Genomic DNA, 15,035 nt, shown 5'->3' on the forward strand with positions numbered 1-15,035 from the left:
TTTGTGTGGTTTAGGAAATTTGGCTGAGGCATAGGCCCTAAGATCTCAGTGAGGGAAATGTAGGACCTAAGTCTCCAATGTGAGGATTGTAGGCTCGAAGGTCTCTGTTTAGGAAATTTTGCTTTGAGGTAGACCCGAAGATCTCTATGAGGGAACTTTAGGCCTGAAGGTCTAAGTGAAGGAATTGCAGGTTTGAAAGTCTCACAATATAGGACCTAACGTCTAGGAATTGTAGGCTCGAAGTTCACAGTGAAGGCTCAAAGATCTCAGTGAAGAAATTGTAAACCCGAAGATATCTATAAGGGAATTGAAGGTCTCAGCGAGGGAATTGTAGATTTGAAAGTCTCTGTGTATGAACTATAGGCTCTAAGGTCTCTGTGTCGGAACTGTAGATTCGAAAGTTTGATGAAGAGTATTTAAGGCTTGAAGGTCTCAGCAGAGGATCTGAACTACCAAAAGGCTCATATCTTCGTATAGGAAAGTTGGATCATAGGTCTCAGTGTGGGATCTGTTGATTCAACAGTCTCAGTGTAGGAAAAATCTGAGTGTAGAAATTGTAAGTGCGAAGGTCTAAGTATGCCAATTGAAGACTTGGAGGTTTCAGTGAGGGAATTGTAGGTTTGAATTTTCCAGTACAGGAACTGTAGGCCCTACGGTCTCAGTGAGGGAATTTTAGGTTTAAAGGTCTAAGCATAAGCTCTGTGGTCTCAGTGAGGGATCTGTAAGACCGAAAATTTTAATGTGAGAACTGTAGGCTCGCAGGTCTCAGTTTTGAAAATTTGTCTCAAAACTCTTAGTGAGGGAACAGTAGGCTCAAAGTTATGAGTGTGGGAACTGTAGATTCAAAGGTCTCGGTGTAGGAAATTTGAGGCAAAAGACTCACTGGGGGAATCGTAACTGCGAAGATCTCAGTATGACACGAATGTCTCAGTGAGGGAATTGTAGGATTGATTTTTTCCGTACAGGAACTGTAGGCCCCAAAGGACTCAATGATAGAGGGTCCGAAGGTATTAGTGGGGAACTGTAAATCGAAAGGTCTCAGTGTAAGAAATTTTACCCAAAACTAAATATCCTAAGATCTCAGTAATGGTACTCTATAGCCGAAGACATCAATTTGGACACTTTAGAAACGCAGAGCTCAGTATAGGCAATTTGGCCCTCAGTCTCAGTGATGGAAGTGTACGCTCATAGGTCTGCGTATAGGAAATATGACCCAAAAGTCTGAGTGTGGGAAGTGCGAAGGTCTCAGTATGACAATCGTAGACTTTGAAGTCCCAGTGAGGGAATTGGAGGTTTGAACGTTTCAGTACATGAACTGTAGGGGAGGCGAATTGTAGGTTTCAGCATAGGCTCCACGGTCTCAATGAAGGATCTGTAGGCTCGAAGCCTTCAATATGGGAACTGTAGGCTCGCAGGTCGCAACTTAGTATATTTGGCTCAAAAGTCTGAGTTAGGGAAAAGTAGGTTCGAAGATATGTAGGCTGGTCTCTATACCCTCACCTCTATACCCGAAGGATTCAATATGGGCACTTTAGAACCGCAGCTCTCAGTGTAGGAAATATCGCTCAAAAGTCTCAGTGAGGGAAGTCTAGGCTCGAAGAGCTCTGAGTAGAAACTGTAGTTCAAAAGGTCTCAGTGTAGGAAATTTAATCGCAGGTCGCAATTTAGTATATTTGGCTCAAAAGTCTGAGTTAGGGAATAGTAGGTTCGAAGATATGTAGGCTGGTCTCTATACCCTCATCTCTATACCCGAAGGCTTTAATATGGGCACTCTAGAACCGCAGCTCTCAGTGTAGGAAATATCGCTCAAAAGTCCCAGTGAGGGAAGTGTAGGCTCGAAGGGCTCTGAGTAGGAACTGTAGTTCCAAGGTCTCAGTGTAAGAAATTTAACACCGTAAGTGCGAAGATCTCAGGCAAGTGTAGACTCAGGGGTCTCAGTGAGAGAATTGTAGGATTGATTTTTTCCGTACAGGAACTGTAGGTCCTAAGGACTCAATAAGGCCAGGCCTCAGTCGGGAGAATTGTAGGTATGAAAGTCTCAGTTAGTCCAAAGGAATTGGTGTAGATCCAAAGGTCTCAGTGGAGGGAATTTTACGCAAAACTAAAGATCCTAATATCTCAGTAAACGTACTATAGGCGCGAATGCTCCCAAGTGGACACTTTAGAACTGCAGAGCTAAGTATAGAAAATTTGGCCCTCAGTGAGGGAAGTGTAGGCTCGAAAGTCTCCGTGTAGGAAATATGACCCAAAACTCTGAATGTGGGCACTATATGTACGTTGGTATCAGTATTCCAAATGTGTCTTTGGAGAGCTCAGTGAGGGAATTGAAGGTTTGATCGTTTCAGTACAAGAAGGTCTCAGAGAGAGGACTATAGACTCGAAGGTCTCAGTGGGAAATTGTAGTTTTGGAGGTCTCAGTGGGGAATTGTAGTTTTGGAGGTCTCAGCATTGGCTCCACGGTCCCAATGAAGGATCTGTAGGCCCGAAGCCTTCAATATGGGAACTGTAGGCTCGCTGATCTCAGTTTAGAAAATTTTGCTCAAAAGTCTCAGTTGTAGATTCAAAGCTCTCAGTGTAGGAAATTTGACCCAGAAGACTTAGTGTGTGAACCTTAAGTGCGGTCTCAGTATGACAAGTGTAGACTCGGAGATCTCAATGAGGGAATTGTGAGACCCTATGATCTCAATGAACGAAGGCCTCAGAGAAGACTCAGTGTGTGAACCTTAAGTGCGGTCTCAGTATGACAAGTGTAGACTCGGAGATCTCAATGAGGGAATTGTCGGATTGGTTTTTCCAGTATAGAACTGGAAGCCCTAAAGTCTCAATGAACGAAGGCCTCAGTGGGGAATTGTAAATTTGAAGGTCTCAGTGAGGGAATAGTAGGCTGAGTGTAGGAAATGTTGATCCAAAGTTCTCAGTGGAGGAAATTTGACTCAAATCTAAACACCCTCAGTACACTCTCAGTGAGGGTTCATCCTAGACCCGAATACACCAAAATGGTCACTTTAGAACCGCAGAGCTCAGCGAAGGAAATTTGGCACTCAGTCTCAGTGAGTGAAGTGTAGCCACGATGGTCTCTATGTAGGAACTCTAGATCCAAAGGTTTCAGTGTAGGAAATTTGACCCAAAAGACTCAATATAGAAACCGTAAGTGCGAAGGTCAAGTATGGACTCGAAGGTCTCAGTGAGGGAATAATGGGATTGAAGGTATCAATGTCGGGACTCTTGGCGCGTAATTTTTTAAGATGCTTCAGGCTTTTGTCTGTTTCCTTTGGAACATCTAAGCCTATGAATTAAATGCGAATTATTGCCCCCCCCCCCCCTGGCCATATGAATGCGTATCAATAGAAGTCGAGCTTGCGTGGTTTATGCTCAATATCCTTCCCTGACACGAATGACAATGGGATCTGAGCCAGCTTATTTTCTGAGTGTTCAGTTTAGGCTGGGCGCTTATTCAAGGCTCACTTAAATCCAGTCCATGGTTTTGCACCCTCTCTCCCCCTTATATCCAGATGTTAAGTCAGACTAGGCGTTGCATTCAAAATATTCTTAAAAGCCAGATATGAATAGGACAGAGAATAAAGGATTTTTGTATGCCCTGGCACATATGGAAAAAATGTGCATAAAGTCCAATAACCTTGACATGGTGTACAAACAAAAACCAGGGAATATAAATCGAGACGGTTAGATTGTTTGTTTTCCCTTCCAGCTAATGATTCTTGCATATCTTAAGTCCAGTGGAACTTGGTGCGGGGGTGTATGCAATACAAGTTTTGCACCTGAACGATTTTCTTATACTTACCTTGGCCAACTGCTCAAAAATCCTTTCGCATTGCTTTCACTGCAATAGCACAACCTCCTGACTTGCTAAGGGATGGCATGGCATGTGTGGGTGGTTGTTTGTGTAGCTGGTACTCCAGACTTTTCCTGTTTCATTATTTCTGGTTTTATGGTTGTCGGCAACAATTGCACCATGTCAATAGAGTCAGGGACAACACCCATGTTGTTGGTAGATTTACCGAAAAGCAAACAAAAAACGCAAATAAGAATCAAATCAAAACGAACAAAAATAACCTGAACGGAGAAAGGAATTCTTGGTCTGTGACTGAAGAGTTTTGGTCTGTGTTTTGTATATGGCTTTTGTCTGGGATTATTTTTTGTTTCTTTCGATTTCGCTTTTTTTTTCCGGCCCTCCCAAAATGCATGACTGCTTTTTCGTTGGTGGCTAGTTTTGTTACACGCAAACAAACAAACTATTCACGGAATTATCGCAAATTTCATTGTTTGTTGTAATGGTCATGAAAACAAAAAAACAAGGTGCCTGAAATGGAGTATGAGCAATTTTGATGGTAACGACTCACCTACACGATTGTCATGTCTATAGAAATAAAATTTTGACAAAATTTTCTATAGAAATAAAATTTTGACAAAATTTTCTATAGAACAAAAATTTTGACAAAATTTTCTATAGAAATAAAATTTTGCAAAATTTTCTATAGAAATAAAATTTTGACAAAAATTGTCTATAGAAATAAAATGTTGTCAAAAATTTCTACAGAAATAACATTTTTACAAAAATTTTCTATAGAAATAAAATTTTGACAAAAATTTTCTATAGAAATAAAATTTTGACAAAAATTTTCTATAGATATAAAATTTTTACACAAATTTTCTATAGAAAAAAAATTGACAAAATTTTCTATAGAAAAAAAAATGTTGGCAAAATTTTAAAAATAAAATTTTGACAAAAGTTATATAGAAGAAAAGTTTGACAAAGTATTCTACAGAATTAAAAGTGTGACAAAAGTTTTAAAACAAATAAAATTTTGACAAAAATTTCTATGGGAATAAAAGTTTGACAAAATTTTCTACAGAAATGAAAGTTTGACAAAATTTTGTATAGAAATAAAATGTTTCAAAAATGTTCCATAGTAATAAAATTTTAACAAAATTCCCTATAGAATTAAAATTTTGACAATAATTTCCATAGAAATACATTTTTAGCAAAATTTCCTATAGGAAAAAATATTCTAGAGAAATAAAGTTTTCTATACCAATAAAACTTTGACAAAATCTTCAATAGAAACAAAATTTTGACAAAATTCTCTATACAAATAAAATTTTGACAAAATTATTTATAGAAATGCAATTTTGCAAATATTTTCTATAGAAATTAAATTATGCCTAAATTTTCTATACAAATAAAATTTTGACAAAATTTTCTATGGACAAAAAATGTTGACAAAATAAAATTTTGAAAAAAATTCTATAGAAATTTAATTTTTGACAAAATATTTTTAAATAAATAAAATTTTGAAATTAAATTATGCCTAAATTTTCTATATAAATAAAATTTTAACAAAATTTTCTATAGAAAGAAAATTTTGACAAATTTTTCTGCAGAAATAAAATTTTGACAAATTTTTCTATAGAAAGAAAATTTTGACAAATGTTTTTGACAAAATTTTCTATAGAAATTAAATTTTGACAAAATTTTCTATAGAAATAAAATTTTGACAAAATTTTCTATAGAAATTAAATTATGCCTAAATTTTATATACAAATAAAATTTTGACAAAATTTTCTATAGAAATAAAATTTTGACAAAATTTTCTATGGACAAAAAATGTTGACAAAATAAAATTTTGAAAAAATTTCTATAGAAATTTAATTTTTGACAAAATTTTTTTAAAGAAATAAAATTTTGACAAAATTTTCTATAGAAATAAAATTTAGACAAAATTTTCTATAGAAATGTAATGTTCACAAAATTTTTTGACAAAATTTTCTATAGAAATAAAATTTTGACAAAATTTTCTATAGAAATTAAATTATGCCTAAATTTTATATACAAATAAAATTTTGACAAAATTTTCTATAGAAATAAAATTTTGACAAAATTTTCTATGGACAAAAAATGTTGACAAAATAAAATTTTGAAAAAATTTCTATAGAAATTTAATTTTTGACAAAATTTTTTTAAAGAAATAAAATTTTAACAAAATTTTCTATAGAAAGAAATTTTGACAAAATTTTCTGCAGAAATAAAATTTTGACAAATTTTTCTATAGAAATAAAATTTTGACAAGTGTTTTTGACAAAATTTTCTATTTTGATAAAATTTTTGATAAAATTTTCTATAGAAATTAAATTTTTGACAAAATTTTCTATAGAAATTAAATTTTGACAAAATTTTCTATAGAAATAAAATTTTGACAAAATTTTTTATAGAAATAAAATTATGACAACATTTTCTATAGAAATAAAATTTTGAAAAAAATTTCTATAGAAATAAAATTTTGACGAAATTTCTATAGAAATTAAATTTTTGACAAAACTTTTTTAAAGAAATAAAATTTCGACAAAATTTTCTATAGAAACAAAATCTAGACAACATTTTCGATAGAAATAAAATTTTAACAAAATTTTCTATAAAAAGAAAATTTTGACAAAATTTTCTATGGACAAAAAATTTTGACAAATTTTTCTACAGAAATAAAATTTTCACAAATTTTTCTACAGAAATAAAATTTTGACAAATGTTTTTGACAAAATTTTCTATAGAAATTAAATTTTCGACAAAATTATCTATAAAACTAAAATTTTGACAAAAATTTCAATAGAACTAAAATTTTGACAAAATTTCCTATGGACAAAAAATTTTGAAAAATTTTTTATGGACAAAAAATTTTGACAAATTTTTCTATATAAATAAAATGTTGACAAAAACTTCTATAGAAATAAAATTTTGATAAAATTTTCTATAGAAATAAAATTTTGACAAAATTTTCTATAGAAATAAAATTTTGACAATATTTTCTATAGAAATAAAATGTTGACAAAATTTTCTATAGAAATTAATTTTTTGACAAAATTTTCTATAGAAATGAAATGTTCACAAAAGTTTCTATAGAAATTAATTTTTTGACAAAATTTTCTATAGAAATAAAATTTTAACAAAATTTTCTATAGAAATAAAGTTTTAACAAAATTTTCTGTAGAAATAAAATTTTAACAAAATTTTCTATAGAAATAAAATTTTAACAAAATTTTCTATAAAAAGAAAATTTTGACAAAATTTTCTATAGAAATAAAATTTTGAAAAAAATTTCTATAGAAATAAAATTTTGACAAAATTTTCCAACAGAAATAAAATTTTGACAAAAATTTCTACAGAAATGAAATTTTTACAAAAATTTTCTATAGAAAGAAAATTTTAACAACATTTTCTATAGAAATGAATTTTTGGCGGTATACTCTAAAGAAAACAAGTGAGTAAAGCAGAAAGTCGGGCGGGGCCGACAATATCATACCCTAAACCACCCCTACTGAATTAGAAAACAGTGTTTGTAGGGAATCAATGATATAGGTTTGGGAAAAACCGCATTTCCACATTTAAGAACATTAAGGGGTACATGGGATGGGAGTTTTATCACAATCAGAACAGAAATGTCTGATATTAGGAGCTATAGTTGATTCTGAACCTACAGAGTTAGTATGCCACTGATATTTAGTCCATTATTAAAACAGAGGAAATCGCTTAATTAGTGTGGGTAATAAATCCAAATTTCTGAAAATAGCCCAAATATGACTATGAATAATATGAAATATTATGGCCAAATTTGGGAAAATCGAGCGATGTATATATATATATGGGAGCTATATCTAAATTTGAACCGATTTGGATTATATTTTGCAGGTTTTGTTGATATTACAGGAGATAACCTTGTGCTAAATTTTAGTAAGATCAGTTAAGAAATGAGGCCATTATGGTCAAAAATAAGGTTATAAGGGGCAAATTGCTCAAAATCGGCGCTACATATACATGGGAGCTATATCTAAATCTGAACCGATTTGGATGATATTTTGCAACTAACATCAGTACTATAGAAGATTAGAGTAAGCCAAATTTGAGTAAGATCGGTTGATAAATAAGGGTTTTATGGCCAAATTTTCGAAAATCGGGCGATACATATATATATGGGACCTATAGCTAAATCTGAACCGATTTCGATGAAATTTGGCAAACTTAAAGGGTGGTCAATTGGATTACTTTGTGACAAATTTGCGCCGATCGCTTTGTAAATGAGCACAATCTGAACCCATTTATCGAAATCGGGCGATACATATATATGGGAGCTATATCTAAATTTGATCCGATTTTTTTCCAAATTCAATAGCGTTCGTCCTTGAGCCAAAAAAGCGCCACATAGCAAATTTCATCAAAATCGGTTAATAATTGCGACCGGAATCCTGCGAACAACAAATACATGGACGGACGGACACCGAGGGCTAGATCGACTCAGGAGGTGATTCTGAGTCGATCGGTATATATTTTATGGGGTCTACGATCAATATTTCTGGTAGGCACATTTTTTGCCTGATCACTATGTGGTCTAGGGTACAAAAATCTTGGCAAAATTTCCTATAGAAATGAAATTTTGCCAAAATTTTCTATACAAATAAAATTTTGACAAAATTCTCTATAGAAAGAAAATTTGACAAAACTTTCTATAGAAATAAAATTTTTTCTATACAAATAAAATTTTGACAAAATTCTCTATAGAAAGAAAAGTTTGACAATATTTTCTATAGAAATAAACTTTTCAGAAAATTTTCTTTAGAAATAAAATTTTGACAAAATATTCTATAGAAAAAAAAATTTGCAAAAATTTTCTATACAAATAAAATGTTGACAAAATTCCCTATAGAAAGAAAATTTTGCCAAAATTTTCTATACAAGTAAAATTTTGACGAAATTTTCTATACAAGTAAAATTTTGACGAAATTTTCTATACAAATAAAATTTTGACAAAATTTTCTATAGAAATGAAATTTTGACAAAATTTTCTATAGAAATAAACTTTTCAGAAAATTTTCTATAGAAATAAAATTTTTTCTATACAAATAAAATTTTGACAAAATTCTCTATAGAAAGAAAAGTTTGACAAAATTTTCTATAGAAATAAACTTTTCAGAAAATTTTCTTTAGAAATAAAATTTTGACAAAATATTCTATAGAAAGAAAATTTTGCCCAAATTTTCTATACAAGTAAAATTTTGACGAAATTTTCTATACAAATAAAATTTTGACAAAATTTTCTATAGAAATGAAATTTTGACAAAATTTTCTGTAGAAATAAACTTTTCAGAAAATTTTCTTTAGAAATAAAATTTTGACAAAATATTCTATAGAAATGAAATTTTGCCAAAATTTTCTATACAAATAAAATTTTGACAAAATTCTCTATAGAAAGAAAATTTGACAAAACTTTCTATAGAAATAAAATTTTAATAAAATTTTCTATAGAAATAAACTTTTCAGAAAATTTTCTTTAGAAATATCATTATGACAAAATATTCTATAGAAAAAAAATTTTGCAAAAATTTTCTATACAAATAAAATTTTGACAAAATTCCCTATAGAGATAAAATTTTGACAAAATTTTCTTTAGAAAAAAAATTTTTAAAAAAATGTCTATAGAAATAAAATCTTGACTAAATGTTCTATCGACAGTACAGTTGCGAGTCAAGAGTTGCTAACAGTTCAAGGTAGGTAATTCCCTATCAATTCCCTCACATTCTATAATTTTTGCAATGCCTATTGCAGTTTTGTATTTAATCATCCCTCCTCCAACAGGACATTGGCCAAAAAAATTATTGACCCAGCCTTTTTGAGGGTAAACCTTTTTAGTTATGCGTCACAATCGTCATAAAGGCATATTTGCTTGGATATACTTCACTTCAGACAAAATGAATGGGAGAAAGAGAGAGAGAGAGAGTATGTTTGGGACAGAAAGAAAAGTTTGACCAAATTTTTTATAGAAAAAAATTTTGATAAAATTTTCTATAGAAACAAAATGTTGACAAAATTTTTTATAGAAATAAAATTTTGACAAAAGTTCTATAGAAGAAATAAAAGTTCGACAAAGTATTCTATAGAAATAAAAATGTGACAAAAGTTTTTAAAGAAATAAAAGTTTGACAAAATTTTCTATGGAAATTAAATGTTTCAAAAATTTTCCATAGTAATAACATTTTTGACAAAATTTCCTATAGAATTAAAATTTTGATAATAATTTCCATAGAAATACATTTTTGGCAAAATTTCCTATAGAAAAAAATTTTGGCAAAATATTCTAGAGAAATAAAATTTTAACAAAATTTTCTACAGAAATGAAATTTTGCCAAAATTTTCTATACAAATAAAATTTTGACAAAATTTTCTATAGACATAAAATGTTGACAAAACTTTCAATAGAAATAAAATTTTGACAAAATTTTCTATACAAATAAAATTTTAATAAAATTTTCCATAGAAATAAACTTTTCAGAAAATTTTCTTTAGAAATAACATTTTGACAAAATATTCTATAGAAAAAAAAATTTGCAAAAATTTTCTATACAAATAAAATTTTGACAAAATTTTCTATAGAAATAAAATTTTGACAAAATTTTCTATGCAAGTAAAATTTTGATGAAATTTTCTATACAAATAAAATTTTAACAAAATTTTCTATAGAAATGAAATTTTGACAAAATTTTCTATAGAAATGAAATTTTGACAAAATTTTCTAAAGAAATAAAATTTTGACAACATTTTCTATAGAAATGAAATTTTGACAAAATTTTCTATAGAAATAAAATTTTGACAAAATATTCTATAGAAATGAAATTTTGCCAAAATTTTCTATACAAATAAAATTTTGACAAAATTCTCTATAGAAACAAAATTTGACAAAACTTTCTATAGAAATAAAATTTTTTCTATACAAATAAAATTTTGACAAAATTCTCTATAGAAAGAAAAGTTTGACAAAATTTTCTATAGAAATAAAATTTTAATAAAATTTTCCATAGAAATAAACTTTTCAGAAAATTTTCTTTAGAAATAACATTTTGACAAAATATTCTATAGAAAAAAAAATTTGCAAAAATTTTCTATCTAAATAAAATTTTGACAAAATTCCCTATAGAAAGAAAATTTTGCCAAAATTTTCTATGCAAGTAAAATTTTGACGAAATTTTCTATACAAATAAAATTTTGACAAAATTTTCTATAGAAATGAAATTTTGACAAAATTTTCTATAGAAATGAAAATTTGACAAAATTTTCTATAGAAATGAAATTTTGACAAAATTTTCTATAGAAATGAAATTTTGACAAAATTTTCTATAGAAATAAAATTTTGACAAAATATTCTATAGAAATGAAATTTTGCCAAAATTTTCTATACAAATAAAATTTTGACAAAATTCTCTATAGAAAGAAAATTTGACAAAACTTTCTATAGAAATAAAATTTTTTGTATACAAATAAAATTTTGACAAAATTCTCTATAGAAAGAAAAGTTTGACAAAATTTTCTATAGAAATAAAATTTTAATAAAATTTTCCATAGAAATAAACTTTTTAGAAAATTTTCTTTAGAAATAACATTTTGACAAAATATTCTATAGAATAAAAAATTTGCAAAAATTTTCTATACAAATAAAATTTTGACAAAATTCCCTATAGAAAGAAAATTTTGCCAAAATTTTCTATGCAAGTAAAATTTTGACGAAATTTTCTATACAAATAAAATTTTGACAAAATTTTCTATAGAAATGAAATTTTGACAAAATTTTCTATAGAAATGAAATTTTGACAAAATTTTCTATAGAAATGAAATTTTGACAAAATTTTCTGTAGAAATAAACTTTTCAGAAAATTTTCTTTAGAAATAAAATTTTGACAAAATATTCTGTAGAAATGAAATTTTGCCAAAATTTTCTATACAAATAAAATTTTGACAAAATTCTCTATAGAAAGAAAATTTGACAAAACTTTCTATAGAAATAAAATTTTTTCTATACAAATAAAATTTTGACAAAATTCTCTATAGAAAGAAAAGTTTGACAAAATTTTCTATAGAAATAAAATTTTAATAAAATTTTCTATAGAAATAAACTTTTCAGAAAATTTTCTTTAGAAATAACATTTTGACAAAATATTCTATAGAAAAAAAATTTTGCAAAAATTTTCTATACAAATAAAATTTTGACAAAATTCCCTCTAGAGATAAAATTTTGACAAAATTTTCTTTAGAAATAAAATTTTTAAAAAAAATTCTATAGAAATAAAATCTTCACTAAATATTCTATCGACAGTACAGTTGCGAGTCAAGAGTTGCTAACAGTTCAAGGTAGGTAATTCCCTATCAATTCCCTCACATTCTATAATTTTTGCAATGCCTATTGCACTTTTGTATTTAATCATCCCTCCTTCAACAGGACATTGGCCAAAAAGATTATTGAACCAGCCTTTTTGAGGGTAAACCTTTTTAGTTATGCGTCACAATCGTCATAAAGGCATATTTGCTTGGACATACTTCACTTCAGACAAAATGAATGGGAGAAAGAGAGAAAGAGAGAGAGAGAGTATGTTTGGGACAGAAAGAAAAGTTTGACCAAATTTTTTATAGAAAAAAATTTTGATAAAATTTTCTATAGAAACAAAATGTTGACAAAATTTTTTATAGAAATAAAATTTTGACAAAAGTTCTATAGAAGAAATAAAAGTTCGACAAAGTATTCTATAGAAATAAAAATGTGACAAAAGTTTTTAAAGAAATAAAAGTTTGACAAAATTTTCTATGGAAATTAAATGTTTCAAAAATTTCCCATAGTAATAACATTTTTGACAAAATTTCCTATAGAATTAAAATTTTGATAATAATTTCCATAGAAATACATTTTTGGCAAAATTTCCTATAGAAAAAAATTTTGGCAAAATATTCTAGAGAAATAAAATTTTAACAAAATTTTCTATACAAATAAAATTTTGACAAAATTTTCTATAGACATAAAATGTTGACAAAATTTTCAATAGTAATAAAATTTTGACAAAATTTTCTATACAAATAAAATTTTGACAAAATTTTCTATAGACATAAAATGTTGACAAAAATTTCTATAGAAATAAAATGTTGACAAAAATTTCTATAGAAATAAAATTTTGACAAAATTTTCTATAGAAATAAAATGTTGACAAAATTTTCTATAGAAATAAAATTTTGACAAAATTTCCAATAGAAATAAAATTTTGACAAAATTTTCTATACAAATAAAATTTTGACAAAATTTTCTATAGAAATAAAATTTTGACAAAATTTTCTATAGAAATAAAATTTTGACAAAATTTTCTATAGAAATGAACTTTTGCCAAAATTTTCTATACAAATAAAATTTTGCCAAAATTTTCTATACAAATAAAATTTTGACAAAATTTTCTATAGAAAGAAAATTTTGACAAAATGTTCTATAGAAATAAAATTTTCAGAAAATTTTCTTTCGAAATAAAATTTTGACAAAATTTTGTATAGAAAGAAAATTTTGACAAAATTTTCTATAGAAATAAAATTTTCAGAAAATTTTCTTTAGAAATAAAATTTTGACAAAATATTCTATCGAAATAAAATTTTGACAAAATATTCTATCGAAATAAAATTTTGCAAAAATTTTCTAATCAAATAAAATTTTAACAAAATTCTCTTAAAAAAGAAAATGTTGACAAAATTTTCTATAGAAATAAAATTTTGACAAAACTCTCTATAGAAAGACAAAATTTTCTATAGAAATAAAATTTTGCATAAATTTTCTATACAAATAAAATGTTGACAAAATTCTCTATAGAAAGAAAATTTGACAAAACTATATAAATAAAATTTTAATAAAATGTTTTCTATACAAATGAAATTTTGACAAAATTCTCTATAGAAAAAAAGTTTGACAACATTTTCTATAGAAATAAAATTTTCTATAACAATGAAATTTTGACAAATTTTCTATAGAGATAAAATTTTGACAAAATTTTCTTTAGAAATAAAATTTTGAAAAAAAAATTCTATACAAGTAAAAGTTTGACCAAATATTCTATCGACAGTACAATTGCGAGTCAAGAGTTACTAACAGCTCAAGGTATCAATTCCCTTAAATTCTATAATTTTTGCAATGCCATTGAATTTAATCATCCCCCCTCCAACAGGACATTGGCTAAAAAGAATATTGAGCCAGGATTTTTTTAGGATAAACATTTTTGGCTATGCGTCACAATCACCATAAAGGCATATTTGCTTGGACGACGCACTTCACTTCAGACAAAATGAATGGGGGAATGAAAGAGAGTGTTTTTGTGACAGATAAATACACGCATGGGAAAGGACACGTGTTCATGTAAAAGCAAACCCAAAAGAAAGAACAAAGTCAAGACATATCTCATTGACCTAAAGTTTTCAAAATAATTTCATCAAACATTTATTGCTTTCCTCTCTCCTCCTCACTCTCTCTCTCACACACACACTCTAGCTCTCTCATTGTAAATGGTAAGAGGTAAGAGATGTATCATATTCTGTATTAATATTTTTCTGCTGTAGTTTCATTGTTGTTTACATTTTTAGTTGTTGTCGTTGTTGTTGTTGTACATTGGCAAAATTTACAAATAAATTATCTTTATGATTTGCACGCGATTGCACATTACATCCTTTGTTTATGAAAATCGTAGAAAAACCATGTGAATGAATACTCGAATCAAATCGAATGAGTGATGAGAGGCCATGGGTATGCGGGTAAAAGTCTCTGTGTGTGTCGGTCGCTGTGTATGTGGCTCTCTGATACAAAAGTTTTGCTGTTGTGTTATTTGAGTGGCATGGGTAGGTCAACCACCAGACATTGAACCTGTAAATAAAGTTCTTGCAACAATGGCAGCCAAGCACTATACTCACAAACACCAACACCAACCAAACGAACGAACGAATACCAACAGCAACAACAACAACATTCTCTCTTCCTATGACTTACGAACAGTAGTCGATACAACAACGAATTTAGAAAATTATGGGTTGTAATTCTTTACAAAAACCTCCCCGGCAAACATTACCCTGTAGGAAGACTGAAAATAGGAATATTTTATTTCCATCGAAAATTTTGTCAAAATTTTATTTCTGTAGAACATTTTGAGAAAATTTTATTTCTATAGACATTTTTTGCAAAATTGTA

This window comes from Haematobia irritans, chromosome 4 (assembly GCF_050003625.1).
Source record: "Haematobia irritans isolate KBUSLIRL chromosome 4, ASM5000362v1, whole genome shotgun sequence".
NCBI lineage: Eukaryota > Metazoa > Arthropoda > Insecta > Diptera > Muscidae > Haematobia > Haematobia irritans.